Here is a 15000-nt window from a genome sequence, read left to right as displayed (position 1 = left end):
TGATGTTGGATAATTCATGTTTTGTTTTTGGCCTTTCCTGTAAACACCACTCCCACCCCCCCCACCCCGAGGTAGATCACACACTCACTCCCAATCACTCCCTCTACCATCCACCATCTCTCACACACACACACACACTACCAACAATTGTTTATGTGTGTGAGTACGCATGTGCATCCAGTGTGTTCAGTGTGTTCAGTGTGTGTGTGTGTGTGTGTGTGTGTGTGTGTGTGTGTGTGTGTGTGTGTGTGTGTTACTTCATTAGGAAGAAGGTACATGTTTACCTGCACTTCTCCATCCTACCCTTCACTGTATATTCACATACAAGGTTTGCGTGCGCAGGGACAGGGATGGGGGCAGCGAGAGCATGAGAGCTTCACGGCTGTTCAGTTGTCTTTTTCACACTAGACGTTCTGCATATGCGTTCGATCCATGGGAATCTGCATCTCAACCCAGCCTTCCCTGTCCATACATTCTGATGGGAGGCCATTCATAGCACGTGCAGGCCCACAGAGAAAATGAACTTGACTTTTCGTGCATTGCCATAGAAATGTTATGTCTCTGCATGAGAGCACCAGACTCAATGTTCGCAGATGCGTGCGTATGGTGCAATCCGTGCTGTGAATAAACACCAGCCAACTAGCCAAATGCTGCTGAAAATTCAGTTTGTCTGGTAGAAAAAACTAACTAACTGCAGTGACTAGCCACTTTGACCCATTAATGAGTGTGTGCTTGACTAGTAAAAGGAATGGTGCTTACACACCGCAAGCGCGAAACGTCCACTTAACGTGTCCGGTATCAGTCCGAAACGGTTAGAATACATGAAAACAGATCATGCCTTGCACACAGGAGCGCGGTGTAAGCGCGGCGCATGTCCGGCCCTGCGAGCGGCAGACCGGACATGTCCGCGATGCTCCTTGAAAATAGAACTTGAGGACTTGACTGTGCAGCGTGAAAGGCAACCCGCAAACCTCTCGGACTCACAAACCAACGCGAATATCTTGGTGTGTATGCACCGTAAAATCTGATAGCCATTTTGGCTGGTGGTGGGGCCTAGGGGCGCACAGAATCATCATCCGGCCCCCGATGATGGCATTTCTGAAGTTCATTATTCTGAATTGTGTTTGCCGTACAAACTGTTTTGTTTGGAAAGGTGACTTGATCACATGCGGATTAGTCTTTGGAGTAAGTGGTTGCAAAATCATGCAAAACCTCCGGGAAAAGAAGGTGATTTGCTGATTTGCAGCCTAATATGTCACAACTCTTTCTGTGTAACACTTGGAAGCACATTTTGTCTTTGCTACAAGTGATTTTTTATGTTTTTAGAGGTATTTATGTTCTTATATTTGTGTGTGTGCGCGTGTGCGTGTATGTATGTGGATATTTGTGTGTGTGTGAACGTGCACATACTATGTACGTGCACTTTCAGGAAGCCCCTTGGCAACCTCAGGCTCCAGCAGACCAAGTACTCTGCACTACACTACACTGTACTATACTACACTACACTGTACTATACTACACCGCACTACATTACATTATACTACACTACACTACACTACCCTACACTGCCTTCCACTATGCTTAAGTACACTACATTTTACTATAATACCAGACCACACCACACTACTCCACACTACACTACACTACTCTACACTACTCTACACTGCAGTACACCACTCAACACCACTCTACATTACACTACTTTACTCTGCTCTGCTCTGCTGTACACTTCTCTACTCTACTCTCCTCCACATTACATCAGGCTGCACTACAAAACTGCTTCACAAAAACTCCCATAAAGTGTCCCTATGTGCTGCTACAAAGTGTGTGTGCGTGTGTGTGTGTGCGCGTGCGTGCATGCGTGCATGCGTGTGTGTGCATGCATGTTCGTTTGCGTCTTTGGGGACTTGAAAATGTATGGCAATGGCATAAGAGTTTCTTGAGTTATGTTCCTGTCTCGGGCAGCTCATCAGCTGTGTGTGTGTGTGTTTGTGTGTGTGTGTGTGTGTGTGTGTGTGCGTGTGCGTGTGTGTTCGTGTGCGTGTGTGTTCGTGCGTGTGTGAGGGGTGAGCAGGGCCCTCCATTACGTTCCAATCTGCCTGGGCGATTCAGCGGGGTGGTGTCTGAACTAGGGGACATTAATCCTACACACACACACACACACTGACATGGCTGAGTTATAATGACGCCAGCCAGAGCATGGGAAGCACTGAGTCAAGGTGCGCTGTCTTCTCTATATAAATCTTCTCCTCTCTCTCTGTCTCTCTCTGTCTCTCTCTGTCTCTCTCTGTCTCTCGCTCTCGCTCTCGCTCTCTCTCTCCTTGTCCACCCCCTCTTGCATTCTCTTCATCTTTCTGTCTCTCTCTCTTCCTCCCCTTCTCTCTCACCCTCTCTGACATTTTTTCCTCTTGTTAACTTTCTTCCTTTCTCTGTCTCTCTTCTTCTCTCCCCTTTTTTCTCTCTCTTTCTTTTTTCCATCCGAAGTTGGCTAGAGGAGTATGGCTCTATGGTTTATTGCTCTACACTTCTCTCCTTTACTGCACTGAACAGCTCTCAATTCTCTGTCTCTCTGTCTGTCTCTCGCTCCCTCTCCCTCTAACTCACCATCTTCCTCTCTCTGTCTCTCTTTCTCACTTTCGTGGTACGTAGTGCCTGCAAGAACCCTGCTTGAATGGATTGTGCGGTTCTCACTTCACTGTGCGAAACGGTGCGGTTAAAATTTTCGGTACGGTTTACATCAAGCCTAGTTGTTTGTGTTTGTTTGTTCTTTTTTGGCATCCGTATTGGCACAGTCACTCAAACTTATGGACTCTTCAGGATCCTCATATCCCTTACAACTCCAATGTGTGTAGATCCACTGATACGTGTGGTTTCCATAATAGACAGCACTAAACACATCAGAGTAGAGCACTAGACTAGATCACACACACACACACACACACACACACACACACACACACACACACACACACACGTGGGTGGGAGACGTGACGCCTTGTTTTTTTCGTAACATTGGTTAAAAACCTACAAAACTGTTATTTTTCCTCTTAAAAACAAATGTCAATAAAGAAGATGTGGTACATTATGTTTCATATTAGTCTTAGATGAGAAGAAACATTTTTGTTAAGATTTATGTAAAGGTTTATATGTCAAATATCCTGCGGTGTGACTGTAACATTAATGAAACCTGGAATATAATATATATATAAATTAACCAACAACATTTTGAATAATGTATGAAGCATTTGGCATGATTGCATAAATATTAACTTAATATTAAGATATGTGAATGTGAAAAAAACTCAAGACAGTAATTAACTACAAGTTCAATTTCGTAACACAAATTGCGTCCTGTGGGCTGACATGTATGTCAATGTTTGTGAACGGGCAGCTGGAAGACCAACTACAAGGGTCTGATAGACTGGCTCCTAACCAGTCAGTACCTCAGTTATTGGAGAGTGCTGTGGAAGCTTAAGGTGACTATTAACCTCTTAATATGTCTTCATATTGCAATGTTTCTGTCACGCAATGCTTAGGTTCATTTTATTTTTTTATAAATGAAAACACATATTAAGATTAAGCACAATATCATTATCAAGTTAGCATGAGCTCAGATGTCAGTCATGTATACAAAAGGATTAAAATGGCCATAATACAGTGAATTTCCTGTGGTGCGACTTAATTTTCCTGCGGTGTGACATGCCTATGCAATGTGTTGATGCAGGACACATTTTCCCAAAAATAGCAAAAAAATTAGGCGAAATTCCACAGACCACTAAGTGCTTTATTTTTTTAATTTTTTTTCACATTTTTTCCATCAATTTTTTCCAAAATTGGACAAACTTTTTTTTTTTGGCGTTACGCCCTTAAACGTCAACCACCCACACACAAGCGTACGCACGCACGCACACATGCACGCACGCACACACACTGGATCACCAAAAGCCTGCGATCCAAATCCACACCAGCCCAAGGGAATTGTGGGTAAATATCTAAGGTAAGCGTACCCATTAAGCCCACCAAAATCTAAATTTCTTTATTTTTCAATCATCTTCACACAATTTTTTTGTGAAATGATTTCTTAAATAGTAAGATTTACCTCTCTTCTCAATGTTTATCACTGAATTGATGAATATTTCAAAGTACAATATGAAGATTTTTTACGAGAAAAGTGAAAAGTCTGAATGGGCTTAAATGGTACCTTTGGTACCATTTAAGCCCACTTGTGTTCCAAATAAGCTCATATAGTTATTTCTCTATCAAAATACCTGGTGAGGTGTGTGAGTTGAGTTTAAACAGTGTAGCCTACATGGCATAAATGGTTTCAGATCAAAATATTCTTCCAAAATGTAAAATTAGCTAAAAACAAAATGCATAAAACCTAAATAAACATTACAGCATCTCTTACTTCATATACTTCATAAAATTCTTCATCCAAACAGAGAAATTTATTTTTTCTTATTGATTATTGTTAGTTCATTACATTACGCCTTTTTGACCTACAACTTGAGATTGTACAGCACTTTTTATGTCCCTCAAAGGCATTTTTCATTAGCATGCATGCCAACTTGCATGCATTTCAATGGGGTGTACCATTTAAGCCCAGCTAGTACCCATTAAGCCCGCCTATACAAAAAGCTATTTTATGGAAATAATCAACTCCACAAAAACATTTCATGATGCATTTCTTTAAAGATCAATGCCAAACAAACTGGAATATGCTTAGAATTCATACCTAACCACCTTAAGTCTTATGGTAGAGTAAGATAAAGATGGTGTGTGGTTGTATCAAGAGAATATCAGCGTTTGCTCGCTCATAAAACACATCTTTCCATTTGAAGGGAAATGCTATAATTTAGTAAAACACTGCATGTAAGCTTATATATATATAAATCATTACATTTACCTCTTAGTTCACTAAATATGAAAGTATTTTCAAAATATTTGACTTAAACTAGCTGAAATTCTATGATTTCTGACATGTCCCAAAACAGCAAAGTTTTGAGGCAACTTCTTGTCAGTAGTCCTGAGACTGGGTTCACTTGGACGGGGATAACTCGGCGATAAAAAATTTGATTTGTTTGCAATAAAAAACATTTTGTCAGTTACTAAACCCTTTAATTGGATAGGGTGATGAACAACAAAATTCACCTTTTCCCTTTCTTTAAATTGACCTCAAAGTTGAAAGTGGGCTTAAAGGGTACATGGGCTTAATGGGTACGCTTACCTTACATGTCTCCTGTGCCTTCAATCACCATCATCTTTCACACACACACACACACACACACACACACACACACACACACACACACACACACACACACACACACACACACACACACACACACACACACACACACACACACACACACACACACACACTTTGTCCTATAGTGTCCTGTCACTATTACAAATGTGAGCTGTGTGCTTGTGTATGTGTGTGAGAGAGAGGGGGGTGAATAGTGAAGAGAAAGTCTAAAGAGACCGTAATGAACAGGAAAGAGAGATAATCAGAGCGCGAGCGAGCGAGTGATTGAGCGAGGGAGTGAGAATGTGGATTGGAAGGCAGGAATGAACAAACAATGATGAAAAGCAAGAGTGGTGGAGTTGGAATGCCAGGAAGGGGTAGGGAGGGATGGGGGGGGGAGTGCATGACGTGCGTGCGTGCGTGCGAGAGATGGATGCCAACCAGAAGAGCAGATGATTACAGCATTTCCTGGCATCAGCTCTCACTCATGGGAAGTCACACTTCAGATTTCCTAATGAGAATAATAATGTAAGTGGAATGTATCAATTAAAATACGATACACTTGCGGTCCGAAATTACTCAGAAATAGGAACTCATCTTTGCCAGTGGCAGTTACGAAGGGCTTGTGCGTGCGTGTGTGTGTGTGTGCGTGCACGTGCGCACGTGTCTGTGTGTCTGCGTCCGTCGTTCTACTTCACTGATGAAAGGGAAGCAGTCTGGCTTTAACGAGGGGAAGAGGTACCCTGTAACTGGAGTCTGTGTCTGTGTCTGTGTGTTGGAGGACATTTAGGGTGTGTGTGTGAGAGTGAGTGAGTGAGAGAACGCGAGGAATGGGGATATTGTGTGTGTGTAGGAGGGTGAGGCGCGTGGGTCAGGGCATGCCCTGTCATTGCCGACCCGCCAGGGTAATTAGGCACCGTAACTCAATTGCATTCCACAGCATGCTCCATTGTTTATTTGCTTTATTGGCCAACAAAACAATGTTGTTTACTGGGATGGCTGCCGTAAATAAGGAAAGGTCACGGTGCCACAGACAGAGCAGAGCAGAGCAGAGCAGAGCAGACAGGGGTAAGTGCATCGGTAAGTCAGGCTGCTGATGTGTTGCCTGACTATGGTGACTACAAACAGTGGCGGATGTAGCAATTTAGGGTCCCAAGGCAAATTTAACTAGTGGCCCCCATCACCTTACTTTTAGAAAGGAATGTGGAGTAGGCAGCTAGGTGTATAGCATCTTCTTGTTTCTCAACGGGGACCCTAGGGGGGCGTTGAGGAGGATACAGCTGAAAGGGGCGGTGCTCTGTTGCCATTTGGTTTATGCTTGTTTGCTTGTTATGAGTTTTTTTTCCCTGAGCGTTTCCCAAAAAACTTGCGCCTGATAGCTTTTATCCCCACATTAAGCTGAGCAACTGCTTTTGGACTAAAAATATCCGTGGAGATTTTCAACGAAAACAATGGGCTAGCAACGCTTCTCCCCAAGTTGGGTACTGTGCACTTATGAGAGAAAAAGGCAGTACAATGCCTACATGTATTTTGAGAAGATCAAAAGAGAACTTAAAGGGACACTGTGTGAGATTTTTAGTTCTTTATTTCCAGAATTCATGCTGCCCATTCACTAATGTTACCTTTTTCATGAATACTTACCACCAGCATCAAATTTTAAGTATTCATTATGACCGGAAAAATTGCACTTTTCATACATGAAAAGGGGGATCTTCTCCATGGTCCGCCATTTTGAATTTCCAAAAATAGCTACAGTGAGGAGAATAAGTATTTGATCACTTGCTGATTTTGTTGGTTTGCCCACTAATAAAGACATGATCAGTCTTTAATGTTAATGATACAATGTATTCTAATATGGAGAGACAGAATATCAAAAAGAAAATCGAGAAATTAACTCTATAGAATATATATTAATTGATTTATATTTAATTGAGGGAAATAAGTATTTGATCCCCTGCCAACCATTAAGATTTCTGATCCCGCAGATCAAATGGCACTTCCAATCAACTTGTTATCTGAATTGAACACAACTGTTAATAGTAACCTGCACAAAAGACACATTGAATCTGCAGAATCAGTCCATAATATCAGTAAATCAATCAAACTAAACTCGCCAACATGGGACAGACCAAAAGGCTGTCAAAGGATGTCAGGGACAAGATTTTAGAACTCAAGAAGGCTGAAATGGGCTCCTGGATGTTAAGGAGCAAACTATTGGTGCATTTCTTCCAAATTTTAGGACAAACAAAATGATTATCAATCATCAATCTTAGGCCTGTCTGTGGTTCCATACAAGATTTGACCTTGTGGGCATTCAATAACCAGAAAAACAGAGATAAAGCACCCTAAAACTGTATGGAAAGAGCTAGGAAATTATCTCAAGGCAGCTGGGACCTCAATCCCTAAGAAAACTATTGGAAACACTTAATACCACTCCGGATTAAAATCCTGCAGTGCATGTATGGTACCCCTGCTTCAGAAGGAACCTGTTCAGGCTCACCTGAGGTTTGCCGATGAACATCAAACTGGGTTAGGATATGATTGTGAGGTGCTGGAATCAGATGACAGCAAAATCAAACTGTTTGACATTAACACAACTCAATGTGTTTTGAGGAAGAGAAATGCTGCCTATGATCCCAAAAACAACACCTTCTCCAACATCATACATGAAAGTGGTAACATTATGTTTTGAGGTTGTTTGTCTGGCCAAGACACAGGACAACTTCACATCGTCAAGAAATGGATGGAGGGAGACATATAAACATACAATGTTGCATGCCAACCTCTTTCCCACCACCACTAGACTGAAGGTGGGTCATGGATTGGCCTCCCAATATGATAATAATCCATAACATACAGCCCAAGCAACGAAGGAGTTGCTCAAGCAGAAGCACATTAAGGTCATGAAGTGGCCTAGACAGTCTCCAAACATCAACCCATATAATAATCCTATGGAGGGAACTGAATCTCTCATTTGCCAAACTACAGCCACAACATTTTAACAATTTAGAGATGATATGCAATGAAAAGTGGACAAAAGTCCCTTCTAATATATGTACAAACATTGTCACTAACTGAAAGAAACATCTGAACTCTGTACAAGAAAACAAGGGCTTTGCCACCAAGTATTTTGTCTTCTTTGACTAGAGGGGTCAAATACTTATTTTCCTCAATGGAATACAAATCAATTAAAATATATTCTTGAAAGTTATTTTCTGGATTTTCTTTTTGATATTCTGTCTCTCCATATTAGAATACATTTTATCATTAATATTATAGAGTGCTCATGTCTTTATTAGTGGGCAAACCAACAAAATACGATACGATACGATACGATACGATACGATGATACTTTATTGTCAGTTTGCACCGAAATTCAGTTTGCATCCCTGAGCAACACTCGCTAAGACGAAACAGAATACAGAAAACAGAAAAACATAGGCCTACACAATAACATCACATCACAAGACTATTGCACAGCTGACAAAACAAAAGACACAGGCCTATGTACAGGCAAACATACATACAGTACATACATACATACAAAATCAGCAAGGGATCAAATACTTATTCTCCTCACTGTATTTTTAGCTGCAAAAATGACTGTACTTGGACCATACTAGAAAATGTTTGTTTATTACTTCGTAAACTTTCATGTAAAGATCAAATTGGGCAATAGGCAGCCCAGTTTCAATGAGCAGCATAGTTGCAGTACCTTTTTTGACCATTTCCTGCACAGTGTCCCTTTAATGTTACAGCAAAGATTCTGTATTCTAATATTAGGCCTTGAGCTATGGCCCCAAATTTTGGCCATCGGTGCCATCTGGGGGGGGGAATGCTAACAATTTTTTTTGGTAAGGTATATCCCCCCACTACTAGAAAAAGCCTGATAGCAGTCACGGGGTGGTAGCGAAACCCCTTTTTTCGGCTCTTGAAGTGACTACCCCCCTCTATTAAATTCCATGTTTGAATTCGGATGCATGTCTAGTTCAGGCTCATTTCGTGGGGTATTGCCAATACTCTATACCATGGTGACTGGTATTACTGGAAAGGGGACCTTTCAGGCTTTCATTTAAGATCATTGGTGAATCTGTCTGACATACACAGAGGTCACAGCACTTCATTAAATCAGACATAGCTAACATTTTCCAACAGTTCTTGGCTAAACTGTCTGCTTTCGTTTATCTCTGTGGCGTGAAAGAACACCAAGGACACAAAATTGGACAACCTCAATACTCTTTGGAGTCTGCTGATTCAGAAAATGTATAATATGCCCATACAATTGTTTTGTATGCGTTTGTGAGAGCGTTAAATTTGAATTGTGCAACCAGCAAAAGTCTTCAAAATAATAGCCAATACATGCAGGTCATCTGTTGGAAGTATTGGGCCTTTTTCCTTCCAAAGTTTCTGCTTGGCATCACTGCTTGGCATTAGGCCTTCATTTAAGATCATTACTAAATCTGTCTGACATACTCAGAGGTCACAGCACTTCATTAAACCAGAAATAATAATAACAAATGTCGCCTAAACTGTAGGCTTTCTTTAGTCCCTACGTACTGTAAACCATGGGAAAACATCAAGGACACAAACCCCAACCATTTCAATACTCAAGGCACTCTGCTAATTCAGACAATGCATTATATACCCATACAATGTATTGTGAGAGCCTTACAAAAGGCCATAATGACCATTAATATGACATAATTTAAGTCCAATTCTGTCCTATCTCTTTATAGACGTCAGGAAATGTAAGGAGACATAAGACGTAAGGAGATAAAAGAGATGAGCGGGGGCATGGGGAGGCACTGTATGTACAGTAGATGTAGAGTTAGGGGGGGGGGCAAGGGGGAGAAGTAGGGGTGAGGTGAGTGGGGGCAATTGAGGGGGAGCACTGTTGGGTGGGGGGCAAGGCCAGGGTAGTGGAGGAAAGTGAGTGGAGGGCACTGTTGAGTGGGGGGAGGTGACTGGGGGGGCACTGTGGAGTGGGGGGGGGTAGTAGGGGTAGGTGAGGGGGGGGGGCACTGTGGAGTGGGGGGTAGTGGGGGTAGGTGAGTGGGGGGGGGGCTTAAAGGAAAGTGAGGGGGGTTGGGGAGATAAGACACTGTAGGATGGGGAGAGGAGTGGGGGTGAGATACTGTAGAGCAGGTGGGGGTAAGGGTGGATAAATGTTAATGATAAAATATTTGGAATAGTTTCAGAAACGTCTACCATATTGAATGTTGGAGGGAATTTGAGATGCCCTAGTTTCAGCAGTGTTGTGTATATGTTTAATTGAGCAATTTTTGACCACTTTCTTTAGGATATGTCACGGTGGCAAAATCGAAATTCACCTTCTATTGTTCAGCCATGCTCATATCGGACTGTGTGACAACTAGCCTAGAAATCTAGACGCCCCTAGGGGTTTGGCGTGGCCAGGCTATGTGACAACATCAGCATCTTCAAAATCACCCGTAAACAGTGGCTGAAAACAAACCAGACCTGCTCCTATTAATTAATAGTATGACCATTGTTTTACTCTGGATATATTTGGTGTTTGTGGTAAAATGTCATGTCTACTGTAATGCAGTATTGTTTTTTTATTATGGCTACCTGCCTTAGGACTACGGATGACATTTGGCAACTATGCAAATACCAACATATTTATATTGATGTTTTTTTAACTGATGTATTGATTAGTGTGTATTGTCCTAATCAAATGAAAGAAAGAATGAATGAATGAATACATTTGTCCATTAGGCAATAGGAAATAATTGTGCCAAAAAAAAGGAACCATACTCATCAATGAATATTATAGGCTTACGTCATTGCAAGGACCATAGGCCTAGTTATTTCAGCAGTTGACTGTCTATGTGCCATTTGACCATTGTAGGAGGACTATTCTCTGCTTCAAGGAAGCGAAATCAAACTTATTTTTTGTTTGTTTAGTCAACCTTTGGTAAAATATCTGTAAGAGAATATAACAGAGAAGTGCTGAAAAAAGTAATCTACTATGTAGTAGGCCTATATTATGGCCCCACAGTATTGAGAAAAATGCATGAAAGTCATCCATTTTGGGAAATAGCAGCCATATTGAATTTTGACACAAATTTCAGATGGCATCAAGTTTGAATTTCTTCTGCTCGCGCACACGCACGCACGCACGCACACACACACACAGACACACACACACACACACACACACACACACACACACACACACACACACACACACACACACACACACACACACACACACACACACACACACACACACCTTTTCTCTATAGCAAAAAATTAGCCTTTGAAATTATCATTTGGGGAAGGGCTACCATATTACATTTTGGGAAATATTTTTCAATTTCTTTCAATAAGCTTTTGGTCAGTAATCTGTGAAATATCTGGCAAGACAATATGTCTATAATTAAGCAGTGCTGTATGTGCAATTTGATCATTTACTGACAACAGTACCATTTCAAAGCGGATTTATACATTCTTATGCACATACATTCATACTGTATGTATATACACTATACATACATATATTCATTCATTTTTCTTTTTATCCAACATTTGTATGTATGTCTGTAAGGAGATATTACAGAATTGGTCAGAAAATAGGTCATTAGGGCCTTGAGGATCATTACGGTCTTTTAAAGGCTCCTGCAAATATTGTATGGGTACATTATACATTTTCTGAATCAACAGCATGCCTAGATTTTTAAAATCATTTGGTTTTGTGACCCTGATGGTTTCCCATGGTATAGGGACAACATAAATCATACAGTGAGAAATTACTGGTTTAAAGGATAACGCCAGCCAATTTCAACATGCATGTAATGCTCACACTACCCTGGACTTGTCAGTACCAGAGATTTTTTTTTCTTCAGCCTTTTCCAAGATCCTGGTCATTGTAATGGGGGCAGGTGTTACCTTTTGGGAAAATATTTGGAGTAGGCCCATGTTAAGATTTTTTAAAAATGTAAACAAAATCTGCCCCCATTAGAATAGCAGCATGCAGCATCTCCGGGTACTGACAAGTCAAGGGTAATGTGAGCAATACAACAGCATATTGAAATTGGCAGGAGTGATCATTTGAGTATTTGGGGGGGGGCTTTTCAAGCCTTTTTTGTTTATATGAGACAGGACAGTGAAGGAGGTGACAGGAAGCCAGTTGGGAGGGAGAGATGGGGGAGGGTCGGCAAAGGGCACGGTTCAGAATCGAACCCGGGTCAGCCGCGTAGTAGACCAGTGTCCTACCATTAGGCCACGATAGGGCCGAGAAATTATTGGTTTAATGACCTCTGTGAATGCCAGCACAAACATTGGCAGGAAAAAAGGCCTGATATTTCCAGCTAATGACCTGCTATATTGGCTACTATTTTGAAGACTATTGGTGGTTACACAAGTCAAATTTTAGGCCCTCACGAACATATACAAAATAATTGTATGGGCATATTATCATTTTCCGAGTCCACCGAGTATTGAGGTTGTGTAATTTTGTGTCCTTGGCGTTCTTTCATGCCACAGAGATAAACGAAATCAAACAGTTTAGCCAACATTTGTGAGAAAATGTGACCTATGTCTGGTTTGATGAAGTGCTGTGACCTCTGTGTGTGTAAGAAACATTCAGCAATGGACTGAAATGAAAGAATGAAAGGTCCCCTTTCCAGTAATACCAAGCGCTATTGTATAGAATATTGACAATATCCCAAGCTGTCCTGGACCTTCTTTCGTGCAACTGCACTACAAAATGCTCTAGCCATCATTGTGTTTGTCTGGTAAATGGCCTCAGGTGCACAGACATGTGTAAACTGAGAGTGTGCGGAAACCAGGCAACCATAGACAGTTCAGATGAAGGGGATGACATGGAAGATGAAGAGTACTGACGACGAAATAATATAAATCTACATGAAACTATTCTTTCATTAAACATATTCCCTTTGCAACATATTTCTTTATTGGCTTGTAACCGCTTGTATAGGGTCTCAGTCTATTTGTTTATGAAATAGCCTGTATAAAATGTTGTATATGAACATTTATCTAAATTCTGTTAATGAGATACCATATTTGAGTGGTTTAAGTAAAGTGTTACCCAATGCCCTATCATTGCAGGGCCTACCATCTAGATTGTATTTCTTCACATACACTACAACAGTGTTTCTCAAATTTTTCGTGCCATTCCCCCCTTCAGAGGAAGGGTGTCTGTCTGCGCCCCCCTCGAGCAAAATGGTTACGAAAATACAAATAAATAGGCCGTCGTGAAGTTTATTAGAGCCTGATATACACGTACAGTATGGCCTATGTTCTCTAAATATTAGTGACTTAATGGCAAAGCAGAAAAGTATTAAAAAAGAAAAACCTTCTGACTTCACACGCCCCCCTAGGGGGGCTTCCGGCCCACTTTGAGAAACACTGCACTACAATAATTGAATACTTTAACAACTTGTGAATGTTATGTACATTCACATATGAACTACAGTATAAACAAAGTTTGTTTAAGTAAAGTGATACCGGCATTGTATTAGTCCATTCTATTGGGTCCGATTTTGAAGACATTTTTGCTGGTTGCACAAAGTGACATTTAAGGGTCTCACAGACATATACTAAATGATAGCATGGGCATATTATACATTTTCTGAATCGGTAGAGTGCCCTGAGTATTGAGGTTGTTAACTTTGGTGTCCTTGGTGTTCTTTCATGCCACAGATGTAAACGAAAGTGCACAGTTTTGGCACAATGTGTGTGGAAATGGGAGCTATTTCTGGTTTAATGACGTGCTGTGGCTTCTGTGTATGTCAGACAGATTCATTAATGGGCTGAAATGAAAGCCTGAAAGGTCCCCTTTCCAGTGATAACAAGCACGATGGTATAGGATATTGGCAATACCCCCAACATAAGCCATAACTACATATACAGCCGATATTAAAAAACAGTATTTATTATAGGGGGGTAGTAACTTCAAGAGCTGAAAAAAGTGATTTCGCTACCACCCCATGACTGCTATCAAGCTTTTTCTACTAGTGGGGGGATATACCTTGCCAAAAAACATTGCTAGCGTTCCTCCCCCCAGATGGCACCGGTCGACCCCTCGGCTCATAGCCTAATTAAATTTATTCTGCATTTAGAACGTCTCTGGTTACAGTGTCCATGCTGTATTACATAATTGAATTTGAAGGATTTACATTGGTACTACTGCAGACTACTACAGGAATGTCTTCACACTTCGCAGGGTTCTCCTCAGCCTCATCAAAGATGGTAGATGGGCCAAGAGGATAGCAAGGGGTAGTTCATGTCCATATGAGCGATTCCTCATCAAATATGGTAGATATGACATTCTATGATGTTGGTCATAAGACTTTAGAAAATTCCCCAAATTCCCGATTTAATGTACAATGTAGAGCATAATAGGCTTTTAAACACTTATGTATAGTATACTGTGAGTAAATATTTGTAAGTATTTTGTGCAAAAAACTTTAATTTCACATGTTAATATGAAGCCATGAAGGGGGTTCTGTCCCCTCGTTGTATGATCTGGAGTCCAAACCGGGGCTGGTCACCACAGATGATGGCATATCCATCCACAGTTGGAAGTCTCATCACTGGGAATTTATGGGTATTAGCTGTGGTTGTACCGCCTGAGGTCTGTTACGACGTCTGTTTGACACATGTCCATCCACAATCATTAGCCTCTTCACAGGTGTTTTGGTTTCCCACAATCCCCTTGTTGTGCGACCACTGTGAAAGAGGACCATTCACTTCAGTTCACCTCAACC

General features: G+C 41.2%; 1 protein-coding gene across 2 annotated transcripts in view; it reads left to right on the top strand.

The window, feature by feature from the left end:
- Positions 1-15000, top strand: part of LOC134461054 (partitioning defective 3 homolog B-like) — a 368046-nt gene that overhangs the window by 12312 nt on the left and 340734 nt on the right. The gene's annotated exons all lie outside the window — the stretch shown is intronic.

The sequence above is a fragment of the Engraulis encrasicolus genome, chromosome 13 (assembly GCF_034702125.1).
Source record: "Engraulis encrasicolus isolate BLACKSEA-1 chromosome 13, IST_EnEncr_1.0, whole genome shotgun sequence".
Lineage (NCBI taxonomy): Eukaryota > Metazoa > Chordata > Actinopteri > Clupeiformes > Engraulidae > Engraulis > Engraulis encrasicolus.
The sequence above is the reverse complement of the archived record's forward strand: the minus strand, read 5'-3'. Positions and strand labels throughout refer to the sequence as shown.